At 46.8% G+C, this 14,716-nt stretch overlaps 1 long non-coding RNA gene across 1 annotated transcript in view; it reads right to left on the bottom strand.

Moving 5' to 3' along the window:
- The window catches only part of LOC122547094, a 13,506-nt gene extending 1,269 nt beyond the window's left edge, over positions 1-12,237 (bottom strand). The window contains exons 1-4 of the long non-coding RNA XR_006310880.1: positions 12,110-12,237; positions 7,335-7,415; positions 5,791-5,898; positions 3,004-3,088 (exon numbers count right to left, since the gene is read on the bottom strand). This is a non-coding gene — a long non-coding RNA (uncharacterized LOC122547094). The remainder of the gene's footprint in view (positions 1-3,003; positions 3,089-5,790; positions 5,899-7,334; positions 7,416-12,109) is intronic.
- Between the last annotated feature and the right edge of the window lie 2,479 nt (positions 12,238-14,716).

The following is a 14,716-nucleotide window of genomic DNA, read 5'->3' as shown; positions in this document are numbered from 1 at the left end:
AGAGGCATTTGGATGGGTATATGAATAGGAAGGGTTTGGAGGGATATGGGCCGGGTGCTGGCAGGTGGGACTAGATTGGGTTGGGATATCTGGTCGGCATGGACGGGTTGGAGCGAAGGGTCTGTTTCCGTGCTATGACTCTATAAAAACTGTGGTTAGGATGGATGGACCCAGTTCTACCGACAGGGCTTGGTTTCATTTGCCTTAAATCTACTTTGCCTTCCAGTATTTATCACATTTCCTTCCAATAGCAACCAGTGAATCAAACGCCATCATCCCACCCTAACATAAGCCTTCATTACCACACCGCCACGGGATTTTCACATTTAAACTGGGTCTTCCGGTTACTGACCCCTGACCATTTTCGTGATGTTTACTTTCTGTACCCTCCACACCTTGATCCCTATTGACGGAGTATCTTCGATCTGAGGGGATCACATCGTCAGCTTTCCAAACAAGAATATTCGACTTCTCAGAGAAAGAATTACTTTTCACTGGACGCTGGTTAGTATAGCATCCATTCACTCCCCTAGAGGGGGTCTGCTGATCTCATGTCAAAAACATGGGGAAAGATCTTCTCATCGTGCAGCTAACATTTTAGAATTCTCACAGTATGGAGGAGGGCCATTTGGCCCATCAAGTCCACGCACTGTTCAATCTCTGGGACCTGACCTAATGTGTCCAGGAACGTTGTGAGAAGTAAGGAAAGGAATATCGAAACCCATTGCAGAAATATTTCCATTGTCTGTAACTGCGGGAGAGGTGCCTGATGACTGGAGGGTGGCTAATGCTGTAGCTTTGCTTGTAAGAAAGTTTGTAAGGGGAATCTGGGGAACTGTAGACCTTTGAGTCAGTCTTCAGTTGTGGGCATTTATGGATGTTTAGAGAGGCAAAAATTGTTGGAGGGAGAGTTAGCATGATTTAATGGGAGGAAAATTGTGTCTCACAACCTTGATTGAGTTTTTTTGAGCAAGTCACCAAACAGGATTGATGATGGCAGAGTGGTAGATGTTGTGTATGTGGACTTTAGTAAAGCCTTCGATAAGATTCTGCATGGTAGATTAATTAGTAAAGTTAGATCACATGGGATTCAGGGGGAGCTTGGCAATTGGATACAAAATTGACTTAACGGCAGGAGACAGAGAGTAATGGTGGAGGGGTGGTTATCAAACTGGAGGCCTGTGACCAGCAGTATCCCACAGGGATCAGTCCTAGGTCCGCTTTTATTGCTCATTTACATAAATGATTCAGATGAGAATATAGAAGACACGGTTAATAAGTTTGTGGACGACACCAACATTGGTGCCGCAGTGGGCAGTGAAGAAGGGTCTCTAAGAACATAGAGGGATCGTGATGAAATGGGTCAATGGGCTGAAAAATGGCAGATGGAGTTCAATCTGGATGGATGCAAGACATCGCATTTTGGTCCAACAACAAGGGTAGGGATTGTACCATTAATAGAAGGGCCTTGGGTAGTGTTGTCGAACAGAGAGACCCAAGGGATGCAGGTACTTAATTCTTTGAAGTTTGCGTCACATGGAGGCAGGACGGTTAAGTCGGTGTTTGGCACACACACTTTCCTTCAGTGCTCAGCCCTTTGAGTGTAGGGGTTGGGACGTCATGCTGAGGTTGTACAGGATGTTGGTCAGGCCTGTTCTAGAATACGGTGTCCACGTCTGGTCATCCTGCTGTAGGAAGGATGATATTAAGCTGGAGAGGATTCAGAAGAGATTGACCAGGATGTTGCTGGGGTGTGGAGGGTTTGAGTTATAAAGAAGAGGCTGGATGGGCTGGGACTTTTTTTTCACTGGAGCGTAGGAGTCTGAGAGGCGACCTTATAGAAGTTTATAAAATAATGAGGGGTACAGATAGAGTTAGTGGTAGCTGTCTTTTCCCTGGGTTTGTGGGGATTTCAAGACTAGGGGGACACATTGTTAAGGTGAGAGGAGAGAGATTGAAAAAAGACATAAGGAGCAAATTATTTACACAGAGAGTGGTTCATGTGTGCAGTGATTTCCTGAGCAAGTGGTGGATATGGTTACAATGTTTAAAAGATATTTGGATAAGGACATGAATGGGAAAGGTTTGGAGGGATACGGCCAGGAGCAGGCAGGTGGGACTAATTTAGTTTGGGGTTATGGTCGGCATGGACTGGAAAGGTCTGTTTCCGTGCTGTGTAACTCTATAACCCTCTGAACCCAGACCTACCCTCCTCCCCTATCCCTGTAGCCCCGCAGTTCCCATGGCTAATCCATTCCTGAAGAAGGGCTAATGCCCGAAACGTTGATTCTCCTGTTCCCTAGATGCTGCCTGACCTGCTGTGCTTTTCCAGCAACACATTTCCATCCATGGCTAATCCAGCCTAGCCTGCTCACGAAAAGGACAATTTAGCATGGCTAATCCACCCTATCCCGCATACATTTGGACTGTGGGAGGAAACCGGAGCACCCGGAGGAAACCCACGCAGACACGGGGAGAATGTGCAAACTCCACAGAGACAGTCACCTGAGGGTGGGATCGAACCCGGCTCCCTGGCGCTGTGAGGCAGCAGTGCTAACCCCTGAGCCACCGTGCCACACCCTTGAGAATGAAACTATTTTATTCAGGACGACTGGACGTAAAATATCACATTAGTGCAGAGTGACTTCTCAGTGTTTCCTAGCGGAATGAACTAAAGTTACCTGTGTTTACCCAAATGTTACTAAGAATTTAGGAATGGTGTTCCTGTAATTAATTGCATAATTATTGGCTATTTTGAATCTGTATTGACTGTCTGGTCAGAAAGCAGTGGGACAAAAGCAGAAACGTACTGGAAGATGCTGCAAGTCTGAAATAAGGACAGACAGAAAGACTCAGGAGGTTCAGGCAAGATCAGAACAAACACTTCACACTGTAAACTGCTCAGATTACAAAGAGATCTTGATGAAATGGGCTGAAAAATGGCAGATGGGTAATTAGGCAGTGAGTGGGTATGGAAACTATATTCTGTTTCTTGTACTGTACCTGGTGTAGACCCAGTGCTGTCGCTGCGGAAACTTTCATCTTGATGACAAATGGCTCAATCTTCGAAATCTAGTCCATGTCATCACTGGGAATAAAATCCAAAACGCATTGTGTCAATGTTTGTGGAAACTGAACTTTAATTATTGACCAACCCTCTCTCAAAGTTACTGCATCCGTGATAAAGGCAGTTTAATGCTATATTCTCTCAATCCGCCCCTAAATGTAAACATTCTTATTTTGTCAGATAATGATCCCCGATCCCTTCACAAAGCCCTGACAGTGAAGTCCCCACTGCGCTCTGAGGCAAGCTCCCTCCCACCCGTGAGTCACGTGGTCCGGGGTCAGATCTCTGCTTCCTTGGAAGTGTTCCCCCGGATGTTTCACCGGGGTTGGGAAACAAAGACACAACAACCCGAAGGCAATCAATTGCAGGTTCTAAACACGCGCTGTGCAGAATACTCTGTCTGCAGTGTGGCCAGGTGTGCTTCAGTCAACCAGATTCAAGCTGTGTTACATGGTCCTTCACTCAGACAACAGGAGAGGTTCACACGGTGAACAGGAAGGGTTTACAGGGATATGGGCCAAATGCTGGGAGGTGGGACTAGATTAGGTTAGGAAATCTGGTTGGCATGGAGGAGTTGGACCGAAGGGTCTGTTTCCGTGTTGTACATCTCTGTGACTATGACTCCAATTATCTCAATCAAATCTCCCTTAAACGTCTCTAAGGACAACAGACCTAATCCTTCCAAGCTGTCCGTGTCCAACTGGAGTTGCTCATCACTGGAACCATCATGGTGGCTTCCCCCCCCACTACCTCTGCATCATTCCTGAGGTGTGGAATCACGACCTGCACTAGACACAGTCAATCCAGCTGTGACCGAGCCAACCCATTACACAGCTTTATCCTCACTCTGATGTGTGGAGCCCAGAATCTGCTCAGTCATGGGCTCACTCAGCACCTGCAAAGATTTGTACAGGGACACATGTACCTCTGCACTTTACCCACTTCTGAGGCACAGGTCAGGATCATAGGATCCCCAAAGCGTGCAAATAGGCTATTCGGCCCATTGAGTTCACACCGACTCTCTGAAGAACATCTCACCCAGACCCAATACAACTTCCCCCTCAGCCCAGTCTCCCATGACCCCACATCCAAAATGACTAATATACTAACCAACACATCCCTGGGACACTAGGGGACAATTTCCCATGACCAATCCACACTAACCTGCACATCCCTGGGCACTATGGGACAATTTCCCATGGCCAATCCACCCTAACCTGCACATCCCTGGGCACTACGGGACAATTACCCATGGCCAATCCACCCTAACCTGCACATCCCTGGGCACTATGGGACAATTTCCCATGGCCAATCCACCCTAACCTGCACATCCCTGGGCACTACGGGACAATTCCCCATGGCCAATCCACCCTAACCTGCACATCCCTGGGACACTACGGGACAATTCCCCATTCCAATCCACCCTAACCTACACATCCCTGGGCACCATGGGACAATTTTCCATGACCAATCCACCCTAACCTGCACATCCCTGGGCACTATGGGACAATTTCCCATGGCCAATCCACCCTAACCAGCACATCCCTGGGCACTATGGGACAATTTCCCATGGCCAATCCACCCTAACCTGCACATCTCTGGAAACTGTGGGACAATTTCCCATGGCCAATCCACCCTAACCTGCACATCACTGGAAATTGGCCAATCCACTCTAACCTACACATCCCTGAGCACTATTGGACAATTTCCCATGGCCAATCCACCCTAACCTGAACATCCCTGGGCACTACGGGACAATTTCCCATTGCCAATCCACCCTAACCTACACATCTTTGGACTGTGGGTGGAAACTGGAGCACCCGGAGGAAACCCACGCAGACATGGGGAGAACGTGCAAACTCCACACAGAGAGTCGCCCGAGGGTGGGATCGAATCTGGGTCCCTGCCGCTGTGAGGGAGCAGTGCTAACCACTGAGCCACCGTGAATTGCAACAACAGAGATGAGAGTGGATAGTTAATTTTGAATGAAGGTTTAAAAATGAACATCAGATGTTTAACGGAAGGAGGTCTGGTGGCTGTAAGTTAATCGATGGAAATCTCTTGGACAATCTGCTCAATAAAGGAGGCAAGACTTTAAAAGGTGGAAAACCAACATTGGAAATACAAACATTAGATGCAGGAAATTCTCAGCTGTAATAATTATCATCTCACATTCTTCAGAACACATCGGAAAGATTTAACAGATGAGGTTCAAAGCTGGTTGTGGTTTACTGGGTAAGGGTTGAACAACAGGCGTTTAGCAACTTAAGGTGTAATGTTCAAAGTCAGTGCAGGGGAAATAGGACAACTCGGTTCTTAGTGCAGGACTAATGGTGAACATCGAACGGGAATGATAACAGATGACAGTTTAATGCCAGTCCTGACGAAAGATTCACTGGTTTTGAAACGTTAATTTTCCTTTCTCTCTCTGCGGATGCTGCCAGACTGGCTGAGTTTCTCCAGCAATTTCGGATTTTCATTTTTGGTTTCAGGTCATCAGCATTTCGTTTGTAATTGAAGGGAAGGGGATCTCCTAGCAGGCAAAGAGCTGAAGGGTGGGGATTTTTCAACAGAGTTTTAAAGAACGAGGAAGTGCGATCGAATTAAACATTTTTTAACGGGCAGGATCTGAAATAAAACTCTTAAAAGTTTGAAATACACCAGGCAAGATTGGGGAGAGGGGCGGGGGACCAGAAAAGTAGAACGGGATAATCAGCACTTACTGAATTTCACCAGTGTAGTGAATGCTAATCCCAATGTAAAAATAATAATCACCACTGCGATAGCAACTGTTCCTGGAATGGAACTTGTGGATAACTGGCACAGGTGAACTGTAGGAAGAGAATTGATACTCTCGGTGAAATTATCGAAGAGTTAATAACACTCATTCTCAAACTTAATACAATATGACTGGGTCATGTCTGAGGCTGGGGAGTGGAACTCTCTGTTTGATCCCACCGGTCCCAGGGTTAACGCTTCCATTTAAATGCTGTCGCCAGTTACAGACACAGTCAGATAGAGTCATAGAGATGTACAGCACGGAAACAGACCCTTCGGCCCAACCCGTCCATGCCGACCAGATATCACAACCCAATCTAGTCCCACCTGCCAACACCCGGCCCATATCCCTCCAAACCCTTCCTATTCATATACCCATCCAAATGCCTCTTAAATGTTGTAATTGTACCAGCCTCCACCACATCCTCTGGCAGCTCATTCCATACACGTACTCCAGGGAAAACAGCCCCAGCCTGTTCAGCCTCTCCCTGTAGCTCAGATCCTCCAACCCTGGCAACATCCTTGTAAATTTTTTCTGAACCCTTTCAAGTTTCATAACATCTTTCCGATAGGAAGGAGACCAGAATTGCATGCAATATTCCAGCAGTGGCCTAACCAATGTCCTGTACAGCCGCAACATGACCTCCCAACTCCTGTACTCAATACTCTGACCAATAAAGGAAAGCATACCAAACACCTTCTTCACTATCCTATCTACCTGTGACTCCACTTTCAAGGAGCTATGAACCTGCACTCCAAGGTCTCTTTGTTCAGCAACACTCCCCAGGACATTACCATTAAGTGTATAAGTCCTGCTCTGATTTACCTGTCCAAACTACAGCACCTCGCATTTAAATTAAATTAAACTCCATCTACCACTCCTCATGTTGCAGCTGTACTGTTATATACCTTATTCATTATAAGTTTTAAATAAAAAACACAACTATTGATTTATCGAGTGATCAGGATTGTTCAGCAAGTATCAAGCTGATTTATACAGTTTGTAATCAGAAACCCTGATACCATTAACTCTGCACTGCCTGCCCACTCACTCTGTCACCCCCGACATCTCCTTACCTGCGGTGGCACCTCCTGTAATAGCTGCCTGTCTCTCGCTCTCTCTCTCTCTCACACTGCTGGAGTAGAACTACCCACATTTCAGCATAGCCCATACCACTCTGATCCCTGTTGGATTCCATCCCTCTGTCACTAAGACTCTCAGGAGGCCCTGGGCCAGCTCTCCTCCCTCTAGGGGAGTCCGAGTGCTCCCTAGCCCGGGTGACATCCTCAGAGACGGTGGAGATTGTTGTAATCTCCAACACTAACCCTTTCAGAAGAACTACCTTAGTCTTGTCAGACACTTCAGTGTTCTAAACAAAGGCAGTTGGAACATGCTGTACTTGCTCATCGTGTAGTTTGAAATGGACGAGATCAGCATGTTAAATACAACCGCGACACAGAGACAGTCGGTTTTGTCAGCAGTACTCACTGTCCTGTTGCCCTCTGTAAATCGGTATGGCTGAAATCATTATTTCTATCAATCCATAAACCAGGAAAAAGTTGCGATGTCCTGGAAATGAGTCAAATTTGAAGATGTAATCCAGGTAAATGGGCAGAGTATTAGATGTTTACATGAACTGACACCTCTGTTTATCAGTTTAACTACCTGATTACTGCGGTAATGATGATGCACTCTAACCTTCCCAAGCACTTTGATGTTACCAACAAAACCCCACCCGATACCACGGTCCGTTCTCTGGCCAACCGTGAACTGACCTGAACTCTTTCAGTGACCAGCCAGTCAACAACGAACCATCCTGGACCCAGTCTGCACTGACACTGTCCTCAATGTACTAATGTGGATGGCCATTGGAAGACAGGAAACAGCCCTTCCCAACCCATCCAGCATCCCACTTCCCAACGTGCCCTGACTGGGAATAATCCGGAAGGCTATCAACTTAGAGTCATAGAGTCATTGAGATGTACAGCATGGAAACAGACGCTTCAGTCCAACCCGTCCATGCCGACCAGCTAACCCAACCCAATCTAGTCCCACCTGCCAGCACCCGGCCCATATCCCTCCAAACCCTTCCTATTCATATACCCATCCAAATGCCTTTTAAATGTTGTAATTGTACCAGCCTCCACCACATCCTCTGGCAGTTCATCCTCCTTAGGTTTCTTTTATATCCCCTCTCACCCTAAACCTATGCCCCTCTAGTTCTGGACTCCCCCACCCCTGGGGGGAAAAGACTTTGTCTATTTATCCTATCCATGCCCCTCATGATTTTATAAACCTTTATAAGGTCACCCCTCAGCCTCCGATGCTCCAGGGAAAACAGCCCCAGCCTGTTCAGCCTCTCCCTGTAGCTCAGACCCTCCAACCCTGGCAACATCCTTGTAAATCTTTTCTGAACCTGACTTTATCGAAGGTGACCCACAGTCTCCCCGCTCAGTGAAAACCAGCAGAAACCGGAGTGAGCCTGCCTGCACAGTCCCTTCTGTGAGTCTGCCCGGCAATGTGAGCTCAGACTAAATGGAAGATTAGTGGTGCCTCTGGGTCGACAATCCAACATCAGCAGCAAAGACCTGATGAGTAACGCAGAAACATGGGTCGGTTACTGGGTGGCTCCAAATGACCGCAGCTGAGGATGGTGATGTTCCTGCGTGGCCATGCATTCAGACCCGGTGCTGACCAGCTGGGGGGAGGAAACGCTGGCATCTGAACCTCTCCTTGCTCCAATCTGACGCCCCCACCTGCTTCGGAAACACCACCATCATCCTGGTACCAAAGATAAGACATACAATGCACGTTAACAACACCCGCCCAGTGGCTCGGTCCTCCATAACCACGCAGTGCTTCGAGAGGCTGGTCATGGCCAATGTTAACCCCAGTCTCCCATTCTGCCTCAATCCCCTACAATGTGCCTACCATCCCCCTGGCCCTACACTCAGCCCTGGAACAAGGTCACCTAGGTCAGACTCCTGCTCGTTGATGACAGCTCTACCTTCCACACCATTATCCCCTCCAGGCTGATCTCCTGGCTCCACCTTTTGGAATTGAATCCCCAGCTGCCTGACTCACAGGCCACAGGATAGACAACTGTGGCTCCTCGAGGTACCAATGGGAAGGAGGAAACGTTGGTTTTACAGGGCTGCGTAGAAGCCTCATTAAGGGGACAGACAGAAACCTTGATGTATTGTCCACCTTAGTGCAGTGCGTGGGAGAACTCAAACCCGCTTGAAGAATTATTGGAGAGGGAGGGCGAGGATTTAACACAACTTCCTAAATAGAATCCCTCACTCTGACTATTTGGTTTGAAATCCTCTCCCCTTCCCGAATGGCAAGAACACCATTCCCCAGTGGAGTTCACGTGGAGATTTCCCGATATCCCGTGTCACTGGTACCCCACGAACTTGAAACCAATTCTCCTACACCAGCCGCTCATTTCTCCAGGCCATGTATCAGCCTAACTCATAGCTGTGTCTGCTATTGTCACTCTGACCTTGAGCTGGCTCCATCATCTGAGCAGAGACATGTGCAGACCTTTCCAAACTGCTCACCACTTTGTGAAATGTTTCAGCCTGGCTCCATTCCCCACTCCGGTCTCTGGCTGTTGGTTGGCACCTGACTGGAAGCCTTCTGAAACTCTCAATACTGTCCCCCCTACCTCATCTACCCTGCAAGCAACCTCCACAAAAACTACAAAGGTATGATTCCCTGTTCATAAATCCATGTTGACCCTGCATAGGTGATTAATTAGAGATTATAATGCCGTAAGACATAGCAGCAGAAATGAGGCCATTCAGCCCATCCAGTCTGCTCCGCCATTCAATTGTGGCTGATAGATTTCTCAACCCCATTCTCCTGCTTTCTCCCCATAACACTTGACCCTCTTGATACCCAAGAACCTATCTATCTCCGCCTAAAATATCCTCACTGCCCTGACCTCCCCAGCCTTCTGTGGTAATGAATCCCATTGATGCCCCACTCTCTGGCTGAAGATGTTTCTCCTTCTCTCTGTTCTAAAAGGCCTTCCCTTTACTCTAAGGCTGTGCCCTCGGGTCCCAGTCTCTCCTCCCAATGGAAACATCTTCCCAACATCCACCCTGTCCAGGATCCCCCCCCCCCCCTCCTCATCCTGCTCAATTCCATCGAGTATAAACCCAGGGTCCTCAAACATTCCTCAGACGTTAAGCTTTTTGTTTCTGGGCCCATTCTCGGGAACCTCCTCTGGAGCTGCCCCAAAGCCAGTGCATCCTTCCTGAGGTATAGGACCCAAACCTGCACAAACTAGGTTCTAGCAATTTCCCTCGGAGATAGACTCGCTGATCTGTAGTGGTCCATTTTATCCTTCTCTCTGTAAATAACGAGGTTACACTTTCTGGTCTGCAGGAACATTCCCAGAATCCAGAAATACAAACTGTCCAGAAACAGCCTGTGCTTGCGGTAAAACCCCGAACACAACACCAGCTGAATGAACAATTCTACAATTAGGTGTGGCACTTGCTGAACAACCCTTGGTGTGCTAAAAGCTACATTAACAGCCAATTTAACTCCAACCTGGCATGGAAGGTGCTAGCTATGAAGAGAGGTTGAGTGGGTTAGGATTGTTTTCATTAGAAAAAAGGAGATTGAGGGAGAACCTGATTGAGGTCTACAAAATCATGAAGGGTATGGACAGGGTAGATAGAGATAAGCTTTTTCCTAAGGTGAAGGATTCAATAACCAGAGGTTACGCTTTCAAGGTGAGAGGTGAAAAGTTTAAGGGGAATACACGCGGCAAGTACTTTACACAGAAGGTAGTAGGTGCCTGGAACGCATTGCCAGCAGAGATAGTAGAGGCAGGCACGGTAGATTCATTTAACACGCATCTGGCCAGATGCATGAGTAGATGGGTAGCATAGGGATACAGATGCTTAGGAATTGGACGGCAGGTTTAGACAGTGGGTTTAGATTGGCTCAGGCTTGGAGGGCCGAAGGGCCTGTTCCTGGGCTGTACATTTTCTTTGTTCTTGTTTGAATGTGACTCAGTCACACTAGCTGTAAGGAAGACATGCATTTACAGGGGCCCTATCTCTACAAACAAAATAAATATGTTCAAGTTTTGGAATACGGCTTGCAATTCTGGTCTCCCTCCTCTCGGAAAGATGTTGTGAAACTTGAAATGGTTGAGAAAAGATTTACAAGGATGTTGCCAGGGATGGAGGATTTGAGCCACAGGGAGAGGCTGAACAGGCTGGGGCTGTTTTCCCTGGAGCGTCGGAGGCTGAGGGGTGACCTTATAGAGGTTTATAAAATCATCAGGGGCATGGATAGGGTAAATAGACAAAGTCTTTTCCCTGGTGTGGGGCAGTTTAAAACTACAGGCACAGGTGTAGGGTGAAAGGGACCTGAGGGGCAACTTTTTCACACAGAGGGTGGTGCATGTATGAGATGAGCTGCCAGAGGAAGTGGTGGAGGCTGGTACAATTTAACATTTAAAAGACTCAATGGCTGAATGGCCTAATTTCTAGATGGGTACATGAATAGGAAGGGCTTAGAAGGATATAGGCCAAATGTGACTCAATTAATTAAAGATATCTGGTTAGCAAGGATGAATTGGAAGGAAGGGGTTGTTGCTATGTTGTACAACTCTATGACTGTAAGTCTGATACCTTTGCTGAATAAAATGACACTTTCCATTTTGCACTCATTACGATATTTTGCAAGAATACACATTCGAGGGGAAAACCAACACACTTGAGGAGGGAGCTGATTGGTTGGCAGCCAATTGGTCGGGACATTGCCAGTTTCCAATTGGATAAGGTGTACCTAATATGTCAGCTGGTTAGTCTGTTCTTCTATAACATGGCGGCTGCTTTCTTGTGTAGCCCCACGTTATAGGAAAACCGTGCTTTAGAAATAGCACTTAAAGTGTTGGCGATGTAATCGCATCACAGTCAACACAAATTTTAAAAGTTTGTGCTTTAGAAACAGGGTCCCCAATTCATCAATCGCATTGCAGCGAATTCGCGTTAACGAAACGCACCTTATGGCAGAATGAGCGACAACCTTTCACCCTTTCTGAAAAACCAGTCCTCTCTTCATGATGTCACCTTGGCCAACCAGAGTCAACCCTGCCAACCAATCAGCAGCTTTCCCACCGGTAATGTAAGTGTTTGAAATTTGGCGTTGTCTGGTTGAGGGTGGGATAAACCATCTCGGACACCCTCTCCAGCGGTATTCCAATTCGGAAATTAAATGCTGTTGTTTCAGCTTACGTTGGTTTGCCAGAAACGACCTTCGGAGTTGACTTTCAGGATGTAGATAATAGAAAATGTTATAAAAGATTATTGCTGAGATGAAGACAAATCCAAGCGCTTCAACAATTCTGTATGCCAGTGGGAAAACTGGAAAAGGGAAATGAAGATGATATTGAGCAGGTTATGGAGCAGAAGACAGACTGACATTTGTTAAAGGAAAGTCCAGTCACAGCTGTGAACTCTAAACCTCAGATCACTGCAGGGTTAGACATTTGTAGATTCAAACCTCACTCTGCAACACTCCCTGAATATCTCAGTACCCTTTGGGTGAGCTTTTAAACTGACTGTTTGAACAGGGGTCAATAATCCAGTGACACTGTCTGAAGGACACGGGAGTTCTCAACACCAACATTTATCCCTCACCTCTGTCATAATCAGAAACAATGTGGGTGAGTTTCTCCAATCTGTTTATAGGAAAGATACAGAGGCTTTGGAGAGGGTGCAAAGAAGGTTTACCAGGATGCTGCCTGGACTGGAGGGCCTGCCTTGTGAAGAGAGGTTGAGTAAGCTCGGACTTTTCTCTGTGGAGAGGAGGAGGAAGAGAGGGACCTGATCGAGGTGTACAAAATAATGAGTGGAACAGATAGAGTCAATAGCCAGAGACTTTTCCCCAGGGCAGGATTGACTAGTACGAGGGGTCAGAGTTTGAAGATATTAGGGGAAAGGTATAAAGGAGACGTCAGAGGTAGGTTCTTTACACAGAGAGTTGTGAATGCGTGGAATGCATTGCCAGCGGGGGTGGTGGGAGCAAAGTCATTGGGGATATTTAAGCGATTGCTGGTCATGCACATGGATAGCAGTGAGTTGAGGGGTGTGTAGGTTAAGTTACTATATTTTACATTAGGGTTAAATCTCGGCACAACATCGTGGGCCGAAGGGCCTGTTCTGTGCTGTACTTTTCTACGTTCTATGTTACAGTTCTAGACTGGATACCCGAAATTCTTAATCTCTTGGGTAAGGAAGTATAAGGTGGATCTATTCATTATTTATTGGTTGCAACAAGGTTAATTTAAAAAGAATGAACTTTATAAAATAACAACAATGGTATACACATACACAGAGATTAGAAATAAGTCATAAATCCATGAGGATAAAAGTTAAAATGTATATTAACTATATTATATACACAAAATGTATATCGTGTATGTTGGTCTCTGAATGTTTTTATATTTATTTGTGGGATGTGTTTAATTGCCCAGAGCCTGGAGTCATGTCTAGGCCAGACTAGGTAAGGATGTCAGTTTCCTTCCCTACACTACATTCGTGACTCAGATGGGGGTTTCCCAACAATGAATTCATGGTCAGCATTGGAAGCATGATTCCAGATTATTTTTTGTCAAATTCTACCATCTGTTTGGGGGGCGGATTTGAACATGGGTCCTCACAACATTCCCTGGGTCTCTGGATTAACGATCAGCAACAATACCATGAGACCATCGCTGTCCCCCAATCTGTTGTCAGGATATCTCAGACAACCCACACAGGTTTGACGTTTGCAATGTGTAAGCCATGTTCCAGGATTTGTAACAATATTGTCAGCAGGACAACAGGAATTCATTGACCGGAAAGTGCTTTGGTACATCTTGAGAGTAAATGCAGTGCTCTCCGTAATGAAGTTATGGAGATACAAACATACACACTGACATCTTGCTGCAGTTAGACACAGCCATAGTGAGATTGAACTTTATCATAAATTCTTTTTGTAGAAGGTGGGCGTCACCAGTGACCATAATCCTACTGTTTTAAAATAGTGATGGAAAGGTATAGACTTGACCTCAAACTTAAAGCCAATTCTGACAGTATTAGGCAAGAACTTTCTAAAGTCGATTGGGAAACGCTATTTGCAGGTAAAGAGACGGCTGGAAAAAAGGGAGGCCTCAAAAACACAGACAATGAGAGTTCAGAGACAGTATGTTCCTGTTGGAGTGAAGGACAAGGCTGGTAGGTCCAGGGAATGCGGGATGACTAGAGAAATTGAGGCTCTGGCCAAGAAAAAGGAGGAGGTATATGGCACATACAGAGAGCTGGGATTAGATTAGATTAGATTCCCTACAGTGTGGAAACAGGCCCTTCGGCCCCACCAGTCCACACCGACCCTCCGAAGAGTAACCCACCCAGACCCCTTGCCCTCTGACTAATGCACCTAACACAATGGGACAATTTCCCATGGCCAATCCACCCTAACCTGCACATCCCTGGGCACTATGGGACAATTTCCCATGGCCAATCCACCCTAACCTGCACATCCCTGGGCACTATGGGACAATTTCCCATGGCCAATCCACCCTAACCTGCACATCCCTGGACACTATGGGACAATTCCCCATGGCCAATCCACCCTAACATGTACATCCCTGGGGGCACTATGGGACAATTTCCCATGGCCAATCCACCCGAACCTGCACATCCCTGGACACTATGGGACAATTTCCCACAGCCAACCCACCCTAACCTGCACATCCCTGGACACTATGGGACAATTTAGCATGGCCAATCCACCCCAACCAGCACATCCCTGGGCACTATGGGACAATTTCCCATGGCCAATCCACCCTAACCTGCACA

This window comes from Chiloscyllium plagiosum, unplaced genomic scaffold (assembly GCF_004010195.1).
Source record: "Chiloscyllium plagiosum isolate BGI_BamShark_2017 unplaced genomic scaffold, ASM401019v2 scaf_3037, whole genome shotgun sequence".
In the NCBI taxonomy this organism is placed as follows: Eukaryota; Metazoa; Chordata; class Chondrichthyes; order Orectolobiformes; family Hemiscylliidae; genus Chiloscyllium; species Chiloscyllium plagiosum.
Note: the sequence above shows the minus strand (reverse complement) of the source record. Positions and strands in the feature narration are given on the sequence as shown.